The sequence below is a fragment of the Astyanax mexicanus genome, chromosome 22 (genome assembly GCF_023375975.1).
Source record: "Astyanax mexicanus isolate ESR-SI-001 chromosome 22, AstMex3_surface, whole genome shotgun sequence".
NCBI classification, from domain to species: Eukaryota; Metazoa; Chordata; class Actinopteri; order Characiformes; family Acestrorhamphidae; genus Astyanax; species Astyanax mexicanus.
This window is the reverse complement of record NC_064429.1, coordinates 21,740,513-21,756,472: the sequence shown is the minus strand read 5'-3', so window position 1 is coordinate 21,756,472 and position 15,960 is coordinate 21,740,513. Positions and strand designations below refer to the sequence as shown.

The 15,960-nt window shown below is 37.3% G+C and overlaps 1 long non-coding RNA gene across 1 annotated transcript; it reads right to left on the bottom strand.

Annotated features, from left to right (window-relative positions):
• Positions 1-9,247: 9,247 nt before the first annotated feature.
• On the bottom strand, positions 9,248-10,102 carry LOC111191742 (uncharacterized). The gene is made up of 3 exons (XR_002649632.2): positions 10,039-10,102; positions 9,740-9,880; positions 9,248-9,376 (listed from the first exon to the last, which is right to left on the bottom strand). It is a non-coding gene; the product is annotated as an uncharacterized LOC111191742 (long non-coding RNA).
• Between the last annotated feature and the right edge of the window lie 5,858 nt (positions 10,103-15,960).

Sequence of the window (15,960 nt, the reverse complement as noted above, 5' to 3'; positions counted from 1 at the left end):
GATGGTATAGTTACTTTGAAAAAGTAATCCGATTACTGATTACTGATTACTCCTTTAAAAAGTAACTTAGTTACTTTATGGATTACTTGATTTTAAAAGTAACTTTACAAGTTACTTTATTAGTTACTTTCAGCAGCTGCAGACACCACCTCCCGCCGCCTTAACATAAACATTATAACCAGTTTTGCCATTATTCCCTTTATTGGAAAATGCATTTTTAACAGCAACAATTTATCTCTAAGTTGAACGATTTCCTAAAAAAATATGTTTTTTTTTATAAAAATAAAAAAATTAACATAATTTTTTTTTATAAAAAATAAAATATGGTCTTTCTTGATTTTACTAAACATAAATACTTGTTTTTATAACAAATATATAAAATAAAGAAAGTCTTTTTTGACCTGACATATTTAACACTGTAAAACTGAACATTGAACTTGTTGTTCTCTGCAGGGCAGCAAGGAGTGGTTTTATAAAACAGAACCGTGTATATGGTCTAGACCAGGGATCACATATTTGCAGACTGGGGTCCGGGTCCGGACCCAGACGTTGTCCAATACGGACCCATACCGGACCCAACTACTGAGAAAGATTTAATTCTGACAGTGTTCATTTAAAGCACCGGAACTTTTCTTGTCTTTACGGTATACGCGCAGTGAACTTCCAATCACGTGTGGTGTAAAATTTTTAAATGCTCTCCTCTGCCAATCAAATTTGTGGCAGACCGCTGCCCTGGCTAGTGAATTGGGACTCGGCCGCAAAAAAACGCTTTAATAAAGAGAACTGGCGAAAAACGAAAACGGGCGGAAACTAAAGACACGCCGAGCGCGAGAGAGAGAGACGCGTGTGATTGGGGAAGAGCGGAGGGGGAATGGGTAAGGGAGCGGTGTGTGTGTGTGTGTGTGTTTGTGGAGGAGATGAGGTGGAGAGAGAGAGAGAGAGTAACGCACAGTGACTTAAATAAGTAACTTTAATCTGATTACTGGATTGGAAATAGTAACGCGTTAGATTACTCGTTACTGAAAAAAAGGGTCAGACATCACTGGTCACAGTACACTCTCGTATTTGTTAACGTCAGATTATTCTTTTTAGTTATCGCGGAGAAAAGAAAAAAAATCTCTTTTGGTTAATATTAAATTAATATTATACATGATGCACTGAATTATTTCTGCTGATCCAGGCAATGCTGCTATTTCTTCCTGGCAGGGATGTGTTGCGAGGGCACAGAGAGAGAGAAAGAGAGAGAGAGAGAGAGAGAGTGTCCTAATTAATCCTCATGTAAATTCCACCCTGGGCAAAATGGGCCTTTTTGCTTTGAGTTATCAGACAGAATTGGCAAAAAGAGCCTCTGGGGAAAGTCATTTGTAGTCCACTAGAATGCTGCTTGTTCTCAGGGCGTATTTCAGAGCGAAGAGCTTAGATCTGAACAAGCGTCATCATGTGAGGTCGTGGTTGTTCTAGAGTAAGCAATAGGAGATGCAAATGTTCAACTCTCAGCCTCCAAAAACCTTAAACCTTAAATACTGTTAGCATTCTTGGAAAATAAATGAAAAAATGTTTCAGATCATCAAACAAATTTAAATATTAATCCAAGACGACACAAGTAAAAACAAAATGCAGTTTTAAAATAAAAGATTTTTATTATTAAGGGATAAAAACAAAACAAAACAAAACCTACATGACCTTGTGTGAAAAAATATTTGCCCCTAAACCTAATAACTGGTTTGACCACCCTTAGCAGCAACAACTGCAATCAATAGTTTGCGGCAACTTGTCTTAGGTATCATCAGTATGTTTTTTTTTTTTTTGGCAAAATTAAGACCTACTGAGTCTTAATGTTATTTTTGCTTAGCAGTGGTTTTCATCTTGACCATGCAGGTAATTTTTGCCCAGTCTCTTTCTTATGGTGGAGTCATATTGCAGACCTTAACTGAGGCTGGTGAGGCCTGCAGTTTTTTGGATGCTGTTGTGTTGTCTTTTGTAACCTCTTGGATGAGTCGTCACTGTGCTCTTGGGGTAATTTTTTTTGTTCCTGGAATTCTTTGACATGATGTCTAGCTTTTGTGTATCTTTTGGTCAACTTTGCTTTGCCAGACATGTCCTATTTAAGTAATTGCTCGGCTGCATTGAAAACGAGGGTTACCCTAAATGTATTACCGAGTAAAAATAAAGGTTGATTGATTGGTTTCTTGATTGAGAACAGATGTGGCAGTGAAATTATAGGAAAGTCTGTTCACTCTATTTGGTTACATACAGAAAGAGACAAAGCTCTACTATCTAAATTGTGCATGATGACAATATGGTGGCCATTTTTTGGTTTGCCTGTGTTTTCTTTAACCAATATTTAGATTTGTTGAAGGTCTGAAACATTTAAGAGTGCCAAACATGCAAAAATTCCCTTGGTTCTCCAAATTCATTCAGTTCAGTGTGCATTAATATTATCCTTCAAGCTACAGTATTTATATATACAAATGATTATAGTTACTGCTTTTGAAGTTTTTTTTACCTCATATCCAGAGTTTTATAAAGTTTTATCACTTGTGCTAAATAAATAAATGATTCTGTACCCAGGACCATTTCTGAGATCATTTTAGAGATGAAAGGAACTTTTTCCAAGATGTGGCTAGATTGCATAAATTCCATTTCTCTCTTTTTCTCTGGAAAAAAGTGTTTTATCTAAATACAGTTTTGGCAAATTCCATTTATAATTTAATTCAGTAACATTCAGATGTGATTCAGTCTTCCAAAATGTACATTGAAATGTGATCTACCTCATAGTATAAAAATATAGTTTCTTAAATAATTAAAACGCAAGTACATTTAGACTATTAGTTATGATGTTTTAAATGTTTTCTAACATTTTTTCTTATTATCCCAATAAATTATATTTGTGTGAATGCATATTATATAAAAATAGCAGCTATCGAAGGTTAGCATGTTGTTTTTATATATGTTAAGTTTGTATGATAGCCTTTATGCTATTATATAACAATTCTCTGTGATATTTTTCTGTATGTTAGTTTGGAAGCAGCCTGTGATATAAACATTAACAGAGACACATGCAGTATTGATGTAGCAGAAGCATATTAACACGGCCCACGCTGACCCTGAGCTGCAGCCATGAATACAAATAGCTTGTGTCAGGGAGGTGAGATTGGAGGCTATTAGGCCTTAAGAAATTGTAATTCCGGAGAAAGCAGGAGCGTTGGCCATTATATATATTATCATTATTGATTCAGAAGAAGCGGTCAGTACAAGTAAAATTACTCACTTTGTCTACCTGGCAGTGTGTGTGTGTGTGTGTTGCTTGAGGCATTGTATCATCTGATGTGGGTTTATTTAGATGTATGCTGTGTCAGTTTTGAGATATAATAATACTGTAGGTTGGCATGTTGCCTAAATTCATGTGACTCAACAAATTTTTCCACAAATGGAAGCACAATGACTTGCCAAAAGTCATGGGATAGCAGTACGTACATTGATCATGAAGTGTTACTTCAAAGAAAGGCTTGGGTGTCAGGGCCAGGCATAAAAGTAAAATAAGAAGCTTTATTAAAATAGAACAATCCTAAATCGTGGTAAACAACAATGTTGATCATTTTTATTAAAATATAGGTACCCTAAAGACCCCCCGCCACTTTGACTAAATTCATTACTCCAGGTGGTGCTAATCAAATAAATAGGGTAAACCTGTGTTGAAGAATACAGTATTATTATAGTATCTATAATAATCTATATCTTATAATTGACACAGCATACATCTCAATAAACACACATTAGATGATACAACACCAATACAAGGTACCAGTGTTTTAATATTATATATACATATATATTAAATATAAAATATAATAGAATTAATGATAAACACATAAGATAAAAATGAAAGTTAAAGAGTAGTTTAAGGAATTGTAAAATCAAAGGGTACAAAATAATAGTAATACAAAAGTAATAAAAAAATGTTGAATCAAACAGGTATTTCAAAGATCAGTGCAGAATTGTTTAGCTCTTATTAGACATGGCAAAACTCATGGGACACAGTATAAGTTTCTGTCCCATGACCTTTAGTAATGTCAGTGTATAACAAAAAAAAATGCTAATATATACATATATATTTTTACATATTTTATACATATTTTTTTTTTCTTTTAATAGAAAATCTCCATTCAAAATGATGTCTAGTCCAAGGCTTAATCCCTGTCTGGAAATCTGTCTGGACTCATCATGTTAAAACTACTTTTGGGCCAAGTGCAACTGCAAAGGACAACTGCTTACTATTTTTGCAACTTTAGTGCATTGCTTTGCTCCAAAGAAAGCATTTCCATGATCATGAAGCTCTAAAATGATAGAACATATAAACATGTAGCTTTATTTATTTTAAAATAAATTCAAAACTAACAGCAGGAACATTCAAATGTACCCGTAACTTGAGAAGCAATGTGCTTTGTAAGATAAAAAAAATAAAAAACTGGAATAAAATCTCTTTGGTTGGTCAGAAGGAGTTGAGTGTGTGGGGCTGGTGAAGTGATGGCTGAGCATGAGTTAGGCTAAGACTGTCCATCTGTGACTGGAGCCCTCCGAGAGTACTGCTGTCGCAGCCTTCTGCTCCACACACACACACACACACACACACACACATAAAACTCCATAACAAACCTTCTGTACTACTGCAGATGAATAATATAGTTGAATAAAACAGCCAACCCAGCCCAAAATCCATGTTTATATTGATCTATATTTTTCTTAAAAACAGCCCAACAATATTGTCCTAATAATACAATAATATTCACAGTATCCTAGGTGTTATATTTATGATTCTTTTAGGGAATCATGAATGGGAATGTGTGGGACTATTTAAAAATGTCTTAATTTTAATCTCATTAACCAAAAGAAAATGCACTTCAGTTCTTTCCCTCTGATACTGTAATAAAGTTTTCTTCAAGTTAGAACATTTTGTCTTGTAAAAAACAGACCCCCCCACCCCACACACACAAACACCGCCTCTCATGCACACACACAAACACTTTTGGACGGACAGACGGACACATGCACACTCGCACACCCACACACAAGCAGACAGATGGACAGACGCAGCCACCCACTCCTACCCACACATGTACGCACTCGCACGGCAGAACAGGAAGACATGCACAGCAGTTGTTTTCAGTTGCTACATATCTGAAATCTGAAGTCCTCCAGTTGTCAAGTTGCTTCAGCGACTCAACTCACACTGAGAGTCTCACACTATGCTGGACACACTCTCCTCTGACCTGTGTGACTCTCTCCAGCTCCAATCTCAGCTCAGTGCTCTCTGCTCGGCCTGTAATACACATTCTCTGGACCGAATCACTGTCATTTAGCTTTCTGGCCCTCCATCTTTCGTGAGCCTTCTCTCTGGTCAGCCGCAGGCCAGTCTCGGTCAAGAGCTCCTTTATAAGCGACCATAATGAAGATCTAAAAAAAGACACACACACACACACACACAGAAAATATATACCCAGAAGCAAAAGAAGAACTTTGCATGACAGAGCTTCTGAGAGTCCTGACCCATTCATTCAGTCCAATAAAGGTTACATAAACAAATTATGCAATGGAAATGGCAGAGAGAAGCTCAAACTAGCAACAAGGCCTGTTTGCTACAGCCTGTAGATTGGTTTTAATATTTTTTTCTTGCATTGTTCTGATTTAAAAAATACATTTGCCAGTGACTGTAGTGACTAATTAAATAACTAAATAAATAATTTCTACCTCTCTACCACACTCTTTTATTTATGTTTACAGATTAGGCTAATGTACAGTTACAGTACCTTAATTGTGGTCTCTTGATCTCCTGGACAATAAAGGCTGTGCTGTCACCAAGAATCTACCCTGATCTTCCCAAACTTTAGATGGACAGTGCTCAGATGACCACGCCACACATTTTATTTATGCAGAAATAAATGCACATTTAAATCAAGGAAACTCAATCTGGGCCAACCACTTCAAATAAATATGATTTTGTTTCCCTCTTGTATTCTGACTGTAAGAAAAACTGAGGGAAATATACAAAGAAGACACCTGAGAACCTTGATGATCTTTGCTTGCAGTTAAATAAGCCAGTGTGGCTACTGGCTCTTCTCTCAGTTTCATTAGTTCTATAAGCACAGTTAGTCAGAGGTGAAAGTAGTGGTCTATTACATCAAAGAAATGTGTTCGTGTTGCCCCCATCTGGCCAACTGTGGTGCTGCAGTAGAGAGAATGTTAATAGAAGTTACAACTTTAATTTAAAAAATGCAAAACTTATATTTATATAAAACATTTTAAAAATCGCAGTTAAAAAACAAAGAACGTTTTTTTTAATGGTTGTGCTTCATCCAATACTTTTAGTGTGAGTTGGGATAATGGGGTGGGGTAGTGATCATCCAACATATTTACTTCACTAAGGCTCTTGTTTCAGAACGCAATCAAATCCTCACAGCAACGCTTCAAAATGTAGTAGAAAGCCTTCCCCAGACAGTTGTGATGTTAGACAGGTCAAAACGAGTCTTTTTTGCTGTATTTTTATTATTTGTGATGGAGTGGAGTTTGGTCTTGGTTTGTATGTGCTGTGATGTGTGCTGTTAATATTAGCTTTTTTGATTGGTCGGGACCGTCTAATTACTTCCACCTGAAACTAATACGGTCTTGTTTTTACCAGCCTATCAGCGTGGAAAGAAAGCGCGGGTGTTTATGGACTCTTGTTTTAAAGAGCTGACTTTTGCGGAGCGCGTGCGATGGTTTAGCAGTAGATTTTGGAGGAGTTGCAGAAGTGTGGGCATGCCACCTGCGAGTTATTGCAGACTCTGGGCAGTGGTTTTGGGTTTTGATCACATTCTGCATTGTGTGAGTATAAGCTGCTATTTTATGCAGTGGCGTGCTGGGCTGTCGTTTATGCACTTTATTCACTCTGTGCCTTTGTTGAAATGAAGGCCAGTGCAACTTGACACTCCTAACCCACAAGTTCTGAGGCAGTGCAGGAGCTGGTGTTCTGTTGAGTTATGCTATCCATCCATATGTGCGCCTGTGATTTTTTTTTTTTTTAAATGTCAACTCCGGTCTTTGAGTGACCCAAAAGTGTAAATAACAATTAGGAATAAAAATGGCAATATTAAGCTACTAAAAATGTATTACCTTTAACTTTATTTTTTTCATCCAGTGAGTTAGTTAAAGCTTATCCAAATATCCTGTTGGAAGATTATTTCCTAAAGGGTACTTATTTAAAAAAAAAAATACAACTAGGGTAGCATGGTTTGACAGGGTAGCATAACCTGACAGAACACTGGCATATTATCCACCAGTTTAAATGGCAGTGCCTGTGTGGACAACTAACCTGCACATGTTAAATTACCATTGAAAGCAGTTGGAAAAAATAAATAAATAAAAGACTAAACCATTGAGGGTTAAGTGCACAATGTGGAATGTAGCTAGTGTTTGGTTATTTGCTTTTGTTTACTGTATTTAAAATGTCCCTGTTAGCTAGCTAGCTAATTAGTTTCTAACTACATTTAGTGACTGTAGAAAATGCCTTCTGTAGTTCATTGAACTACAGTTCTCCTTTTACAGGCTTCAGCTGTCCAGGTAAATAACATGGGCCCATCATTTGAATTTCACTTTCCAACCAGTGTCCTAAAGAAACACTTTTTGTAAAGTGTTCTGAACTTGCTTTTGTGTCCATTTTAATCTCTAATATCAAATTAGACATTAAAATTTGTTAACATGACTGTTAAATGCTAAATACAGTCCAGCTAAGCATACAGCTAAGTGTACACACATGTAAGACCAGGCTACCAATAGTAGGGTATTAACTAGCTATAGTTAGCTAAGCAGGCTACTCTAAAGAGCTAGGGCCTTACTAACATTACCCCTCCACTTATTTGACAGTAAACCAAGGAAATAACAAATTCAGGTTTAATCAAGTCATAGCTGGAGAACCTGGTATAGCTAGCTTGCTGTCTCTGCCAATGTTTATCTGGCTGGCTGGGTAAAATAATATGGCTAGCCTTAGCTAGCTAGCACAGTAACATGCAACTTCAAATTGAAAAGAACTCTTTTGACTTTGTAAATCCATTCACAGTGAAGTAGACTATAGTAACTGAAGTGTATTGGATGTTTTTAAAAGCTCTTGCTGCATGTGAAGATATCCCCTTCTTTAGCCACTGAGTCTTTGAATTTGATGTCAAGAGCTCAAAGAATGTGTTACTGTTCAGTTTCTCTTTTCTGCCCTAGAACAGTGTTTCTTCAAGCCTAAAGGGAGTGGAAACTGCATCCTCCTGGCCATTGTGGACTTCTGGTTGGGACATTTCCATGATTTTCACTTGTCAGTGCTAATAAAGGTTTATTTTTTGTAATGTATTGTTTCCTGTTGATTACTGGCATTTATGTTCCCTCCCAATTAAACTTGGTTTGAAAATGTGTGAATGGAGTTGTGGGGTTGGTCAGGTTCTTGGTGGATAATTAAAAAGGATTTTTCACCCCAGTGGTTACATGTGGAAGCGACATGTGGACTTTTGACCAGTAGTTTTAATATTTAGTCAATTTTGAAAGCATTAAAGGAAGTTATAGTACCGTTTGTCATGTATTTGCTGCTAAAGTCAAAGTTGTACCTCTAAACACCAGTGAAAAAAGCCATTGCCTTTAGATAAACCCTTAATGTTTGCCCACTATTAAAGGCCAGCTTATTAAATGTCTAACTGTCCTAGGGTTCTGGAAAATATAAGATGGGACTGATTCATGGATGCAAGGAAAGCCAAGGTTTCTTTAACTACATGTTAGAGCATACATTAACCAGCAGGGATAAGGTTCAAACAGCTATAATTTAAACTATAGCAAGTTTCAGCTCTAAAGTATCTCCTATTCACTGATGGTGCATTAAGCTGCACTATGCTATCTTCCATGCAGTGCACACTGGCTGGTCATGGACTGACCAGAAACCCTTAAACATTGCTCCTTTTTCCTACCAATTGTCTGCATGACCCAGGAACTGATTGTGGTGCCATTTTGCTGCCTGACCACATACTAAAGGAGATGTAGTCCCTTTATCCCCTTCCACACAGCTTCCATCAGAGGATACACAAGAGTATCCTACCCAGGAAATGTTTTAAAGATTTTGGAGTGAGACTGGCTATGCTCAAGAAGTGGCAAGCACATTATGGGAATACAACTTTACAAAAAAACAACTGTATGCATCACCTATTATGAACAAATAAAGGAAAAATAAAATGGCAAATACTTCATGAAATTTTAGAAATGCTTTATTTTCTCCACAATGAACAAGAGTTAACAATTAACACAAAAAGGATGACCGTATACATGCTGACTGTCTGCAGCAGCTGTGATTGGCTGGGCAGTATTAGGGGAGCTGAAAGCAAGCATTGTGGTTGGGTCAGATTCTTAGTAGTAAAACATGTCTGAAAGGAATCCGCAGTCCCATTCCCCCCCCCCCAAATTACTACAGCTCCTTCTTCTTTATAGCCTGTTGGCTATAACCACACAGCAAGTGTGACTTCACACTTTTGCTTAGGATGCTTTACTTCACTAGACTTTTACATAGAAATGAGTTGTTCGCTGCTATACTAATTTTTAAACATGTCAAATATAATCACAAAAAAATTATACCACAGTAAAGTCCTTAATTAACCAAATGAGCCAAGCAAGCTTTAAAAGGAATTTGCTCTAGTTCTTCTTAAATACTTACATAAAAAAGAGGAACACATTCTCTTACCTTACAGCCATATCAGGTCTTGTACTAGTCTCTCCCTAGGCTAGGACATTTTAAAACAGACATGCTGGTTAAAATAATCTTTTAATTAATTGATAAGCTGTGTTGTGCCAAATTGAACCACCAACAGGAAGAGAGTATGACCTGCAGAAAAAGAGAACTGCAATTAGAATTAACATATTAATGTTTGAATATTTGCTATTTTTGTTGGCCAGCACTTTGTTCAGACATATTTTAGCAAACTATTTGAACTTATTAACCTATTTATTAAAAAAAAAACAAAAAAAAAACAAAAAACATACTTATCAGTGGTTGTTTGCTGTTGTGGGTGCCATCCATGTCTTCATTTAGTGAGGAAACTATTGCCTTTGTTGCGGGGGGAGTTTTATAGACAGGTTTCCCGCCAAAATAGCAGGAGGTGACATCACAGCACTTCCTGTTTGGTGCTATTTAAGGCCTGTCCCATGTACCCTATTACATTTAATGGTTTTGTGCTGGACTCTCACAGTAAGACATAAATGAATATTGGGATGTTTTAGTTGAACAGCAATATAACCACCTACGGGTGTATATAAAAAAAATGAATATAATTTAAAGGTTCCTTTATTTCAGTAATTCAGTTCAGAATGTAATATCCATATATTATATAGAGTGAGCATTTTTATTGTTGATAACAGCAATGAAAACCCAAATTTCTCTCTCAGAAAATACTTTTGGCATTGTGCCAAGTCCTGCTGGAAAATGAAATCCACACCTCCATAAAATATGTCAGCAGAAGTAAGCATAAGGTGCTGTAAAATCTACTTGTAGTCACTGCCCTAACATTGACTTGATATAACAGTGGAATAACACCAGCAGATGCAAGGCTCTCCAAACCATATTTTTATAAACCACATTATTATATGGACATGCCAACATCCCCGCAACCCCAAAATGTAAATATTCTCCATCAATTTGAGGACATTTGCTCCCCACAAAGCTCTAAATCCACACCAACCCACAAACACAGATAGATCCAGCCTGAAGCGTTCTGAATCCACCACCTGATCCAGCAGGGGTTGCTCTAACTACACGGAACAGGCCACGGCAGCATTAGTCTCACCGCTATATTTATAACCACCATCTGTCTCACTGTAAAGGGAGCAGCTATTCATTTTTTGAGAGGAGAACTATATTCCCACTGAAACCATAGATACTCAGCATGATGATGAGACTCCTCAATATGATGGCACAATTAGTTTGTGACTAGTTTATCATGAAGGACAATAAGGTTGTCTGGTCTAATCCGTGGTGAGAAGCCCATAGAAAATGAGTCAAGTGGTTCAAAGTCAGCCAAAACGCCTTTGCTGTTAATAATAAAGGGCGAAATAGTTGTTTAGCACTTAATTTGCAGCGGAGCATCAAGAAACACACTGATGACGGAAATTAAACAGCACCTAGGTGGGCATTAAATTAACTGAAATAAGAGCTTGAGGTAAATGTTTACAAAGTTTTCCTTTCCTGTCCAATGGAGCTCAACCTTTTGCTGGTAGGTGGTTTGAGATGGTATAAGCTGGACTGGTTGGTTGTGCTGGTCACCTAGTATGCTGATGTAAAGTGGATAATGCTTGTAGACCTGCTACATCTATCAAAATCAAACATATATGAAAATATGTATTTATTGCTGGTCAAGATCTAAACTACCATATTTTTTTTTTATAAAGTGCAGAGGATTATAAGGTGCACTTAGTGGGACATAAATGCTGCCTGAGATCGCTTTTTCATTTTTGCTCCGGGCCTACAAAGCATATAGCAACAGAGTAATGAATCTATTTAGCATTGTTTTTAGTAGTTAGCATAGTCTTTTGTAGAACTCAAGCATTTTAAAAATTAGTTTTAAAGGAGGTATGTGTGTTAAATCAAGTCCAAAGTCAGGGCAGTGTTTTCCTGGAAAATCTTCCACAGCACTTCATGCTTCCCTCTGTTGATAACTTTAATGGAAGTGTGGATTTCATTTTCCAGCAGGACTTGGCACACTGCCCACACTGCCAAAAGTACGAATTGGTCTTATATGATATTCTAATTTTCTGAGACTATGATTTTTGGGTTTGAATTGGCTGTAAGTCATAATTATCAACAATAAAAGAAGTAAATGCTTAAAATAGATCACTCTGTGTGTAACACATAATATATGAGTTTTACATTTTGAACTACATTTGAACTGAAAAAATAACTTAAATGATATTCAATTTGTTTTTAGAGATGCACTAGTAGATAATTTAATATAATAAAATACATGCTTATAGCTTTGTTTTTTAGACAAAAACTGTAAAAAAATATGTAGTGTCTAATTTACAGTATACTACTTTTATCTACAAAAAGAAAAGGTACAGTATGTGTTGTTTTTGAGTTTTGTTTCTTTAGTTTTGCACTGGAGTAACATGTGTCATTTAGATTTAGAATGTAATAAATCCACGTAGCTTTGTTTTTAGCCGTTAGCATAGTAGGACAACATCACACACTTCTAAATCATTACACATTGTGTTAAATTGGTAAGTAAACTTAAAAAACGTACCAATGTAGTGTATAATATGGAATGATACTGCTGTCTGTAAAAATGACCACAGCACAGAGAAGATTTAGTGATTTAATGATGGCCGCTAGGCTACTACTGTTTTTAGCCAAAGTCCTTGTAGGAATGTATGTACAGTCGTCAGCTGGGAGTTATTTCCAGTCACACAGGACCAGGGTCCTGTCTCCTTGAATAGGGAGAGAACTATAAATGTGGAACTGAAAGTCACATTGATTTTTTTTTTTTTTTTTTACAGATACGAGACTCACTGGATTAAAGCGGACAAAAATAGTTACCTTTTGTATGGAAGGACACGACTTTCTATCATTCAGTCACCAAGCTTAGCATTATGAGCTAAGCTATTCATTTTTATACTGACTTTCTTTTGTGCATTTTTAGAAACGATCTCTGCATTGGCAAAAATTGGTACATTATTATTATTTGTTTCGTTTTTTTCAGCCAAAATACACTATATGAAGAAAAGTATTTAGGACACTTGGTAATTAATTCTATCAAAAAAGGCTTTCTACTACATTTTATAGCTGTGGTAAGATTTTGATTGTATTTGTCATGCTCATAGGCCTCTATTCTGCCACAGCAAATCCATGTGACTACTATTCCCACAACAGGTATTCTGCTGAGCCTTCTGTCATGTTTCAAATTCTATCCAATTATGGACAGCCCCACCGCAATGATCCTAGTCACCTGAATACTAGATCTCAACTACCTGTTTGTCATTTAGTCTATGTATACTTTATATATCTGTCTGTTTGCACTTGATTTTTGCGAAGTATTGCCAACTTTTTCAATGAATATTTGGGTCCAGACTTCTTTACTGGCGTTTGACCCTGTTTGGCTTATGTTGTGGTGTATGTCTTAGCTCTGCCCAAGTCTGTTTTAGTCACTCCAGCTTTATGACAGAGCTTGTCTGGCATGATTTTACTGTATTTGTCAGAATTTATTTCATTGAGCACAATTCCACTGCTCTAGAACTCTATGCTGGAGGATTTATACCCCTCTAGCCCACACCTGGCAATAGACATGGTGCCAGAAGCTTGTTGTTTCTCTGTTCAAGAGAATCATTTGCTATTGGCAATACTTTTTACAGTGACTATAAAAGCTGTGCATGTTTTTGGGCATTTGTACATCTGTGTCTACAATTGGTGCAACTTAAAGAAGAACTCTGGTGTAAAATGGATTTTTGGTGTAGTAAAACATGATCAAAAAAACTTACCTTTAATGAATATCACACCTACGTTCTGGCACAGTGTTCCGAGATCCAGAAATTTTAACAGTTTGTACAAAAACACCCTTCAGACTGGATGACACGGGGCATAATTTGCCCCGATAAATCGCTTTTTCCACCGTTATCCAGGCTCAAAGTAGCCCCATACCTCCTTGCTAGAATACGGAGAGCCCTGACATTTAAAACAAGGCATTAATAACTTAAAAAGTGCACAAGAAGCTCATTAAAAAACACTGTTTACATCCTATAACGCTAGCTTCAGCTCCATGCGCCGCCATCTTATTTTCAGTTCAGTAATGGCGGCACTCGGCACTTTACTACACCAAAAGTCCCAAACATTTTACATCGGAGTTCTCCTTTAAAGTTAAAGCTGAATGCTGATATTCATTAGAAGGGGTGTCCACAAGCATTTGGACATATATTTTAGTTTGTTATGAAGTGCTGTCCCTTGCCAGTGGCCTAGAGGAGAAATCTGGCACTAAAAAACAGATTTTAAAGAGTTAGACCCTTTTGAGACCATCATTTATACTGAAGTACTCTCTCTCTCCTCATTTCTCCATTTCTCTTTCTCTGTCTCACTGCCTCTCTACCCCTCTTTCTCTCTTTAATGACCTGATCCATGCAATTGATCGCAACAGAAAATCGGCAAAGCAGATCAACGGCTTTCAGCGCAGAATTGCAAAGGGCGCAGCCATGCGTGGCGTGTACTCTCATAAGGCCTGTGTTCTCGGACAATGAGAGCAATAGGAGGAGAATTACGAGGCCCCAGACTCCGAGGCCAGGCTGCCCACTGCAGTCATAAATAACCCTAATTCTACAAATGCTTAATTAAATTACATAAATCCTGTTTACAATCGCTGGGCACCGGCAGCATTTTTGGCTGGCGCTGAAGAAAAGAAGGGCATTACACAAAAACCCCGTAGACTCCCTCCCAACCCTGATTCACCTCTCTTTATCCCTCTCTCTCTCTCTCTCTCTCTCTCTTTCTCTCTCTCTCACACATACACACACACACACCAGGGAGCACATCCCATTGTGCTGAGCTTTGTATCTGGGAAACATGAGCAATAGTGTTCTGATCTCACTTTGCTGATATGGCTAAGGTGACCGACGTGGCTCGAGCTTCAGCAGCCCTCATCTCTCAGAGAGCACGAGGATGTTGGTAGGTGCTAATCTGAAACAAGATATATAGTTGGCCCTATGGCGATTGAAGTGATAGTTTGAGAAAAAAATCTAACCAAGGCCTACACAGTTTCACCTTTATACCAAAGGGAGTTGATCGAATCAGCCCTTTTTAATTTATTTTGCACTAAAACTATGAGGCTAAAGTAGCTAGCTAACAAATTTAAGCAAAGATTAAGACCAACGTCCCATTTTTTTTAATGGGGAGACCTCAACATACTTAACACTGAAGATTAAATTACCATTTCCACAGCATATTTTAAATCAATGATTCAATAGTTTGTAGCCTTCGCCACATTAATGCACAAAAAATGTGATTTTTAGGGCCCGGCATGGCAACTGCGCTTGCACAAATCTCCACAATGTGGAAGGGACTTCCCTACTAGCACACAACCAGCAAGCTGATTGGTTTAATTTGTTGGAGGGTAGGACTTAGAACTCATATTCACTCCTATTTATATTTTGTATCCTCATTAATAAGGTCTAGTTTGCGCTCCAAGTGGTCCAGCGGGCTAAGCGCTGCCACTATGATAAGGAGACTGCAAGTTCGAATCCTGTTCATGTAGCTTGAGCACAATTGGACTTGCTCTCTCTGGGTGGGTAGATGGTGCTCTCTCCCCTCATCACTCCAAAGGGTGATGTCGATCAGCACAAGGCCCCTGTGAGCTGATGTATCGGAACCGAGTCACTGCACTTTCCTCTGAGTACACTGTGATGCTACTTTGCAATGTTACATCAGCAGCAGTTTGAAAAGATGCGGTGGCTGACTTCACATGTATCAGAGGAGGCATGTGCTAGTCGTTATCCTCTTGGTGTTGGGGCATCACAAGTGATAGGTGGAGTCCTAATGAGTGGGTGTAATTTGGGGAGAAATGGAAAAAAAGCAAAAAAAAAGGTCTCTAGTTTGAGGTACTCTGACTACTATTTAATGTTCTTAAACAATCTTGCTTAGACTTGTTTAGGTTTAGGTTTCTCTGTTATCTTTAGTACTGTCAAGTAACACTCACATTATTGGGGGTTAAGCTCTTATTAAAACTTTTCAATTTAGTAGTTAACAGTAAGCAGACTGCTTTTAACTTACTTGGGTATTAAATTACTTTACTGTTAATTAGTGAGTAGAGCAAATCTAGCATTTTCAAGAACACTTGAAAATGTTTTTTTATTAAGCCTTATTTTTTTTTTTTGTGTGTATGTTATATAGGGCTTTTTTGAATATTTGTCCAATACACCAGCCTACAAAATGTA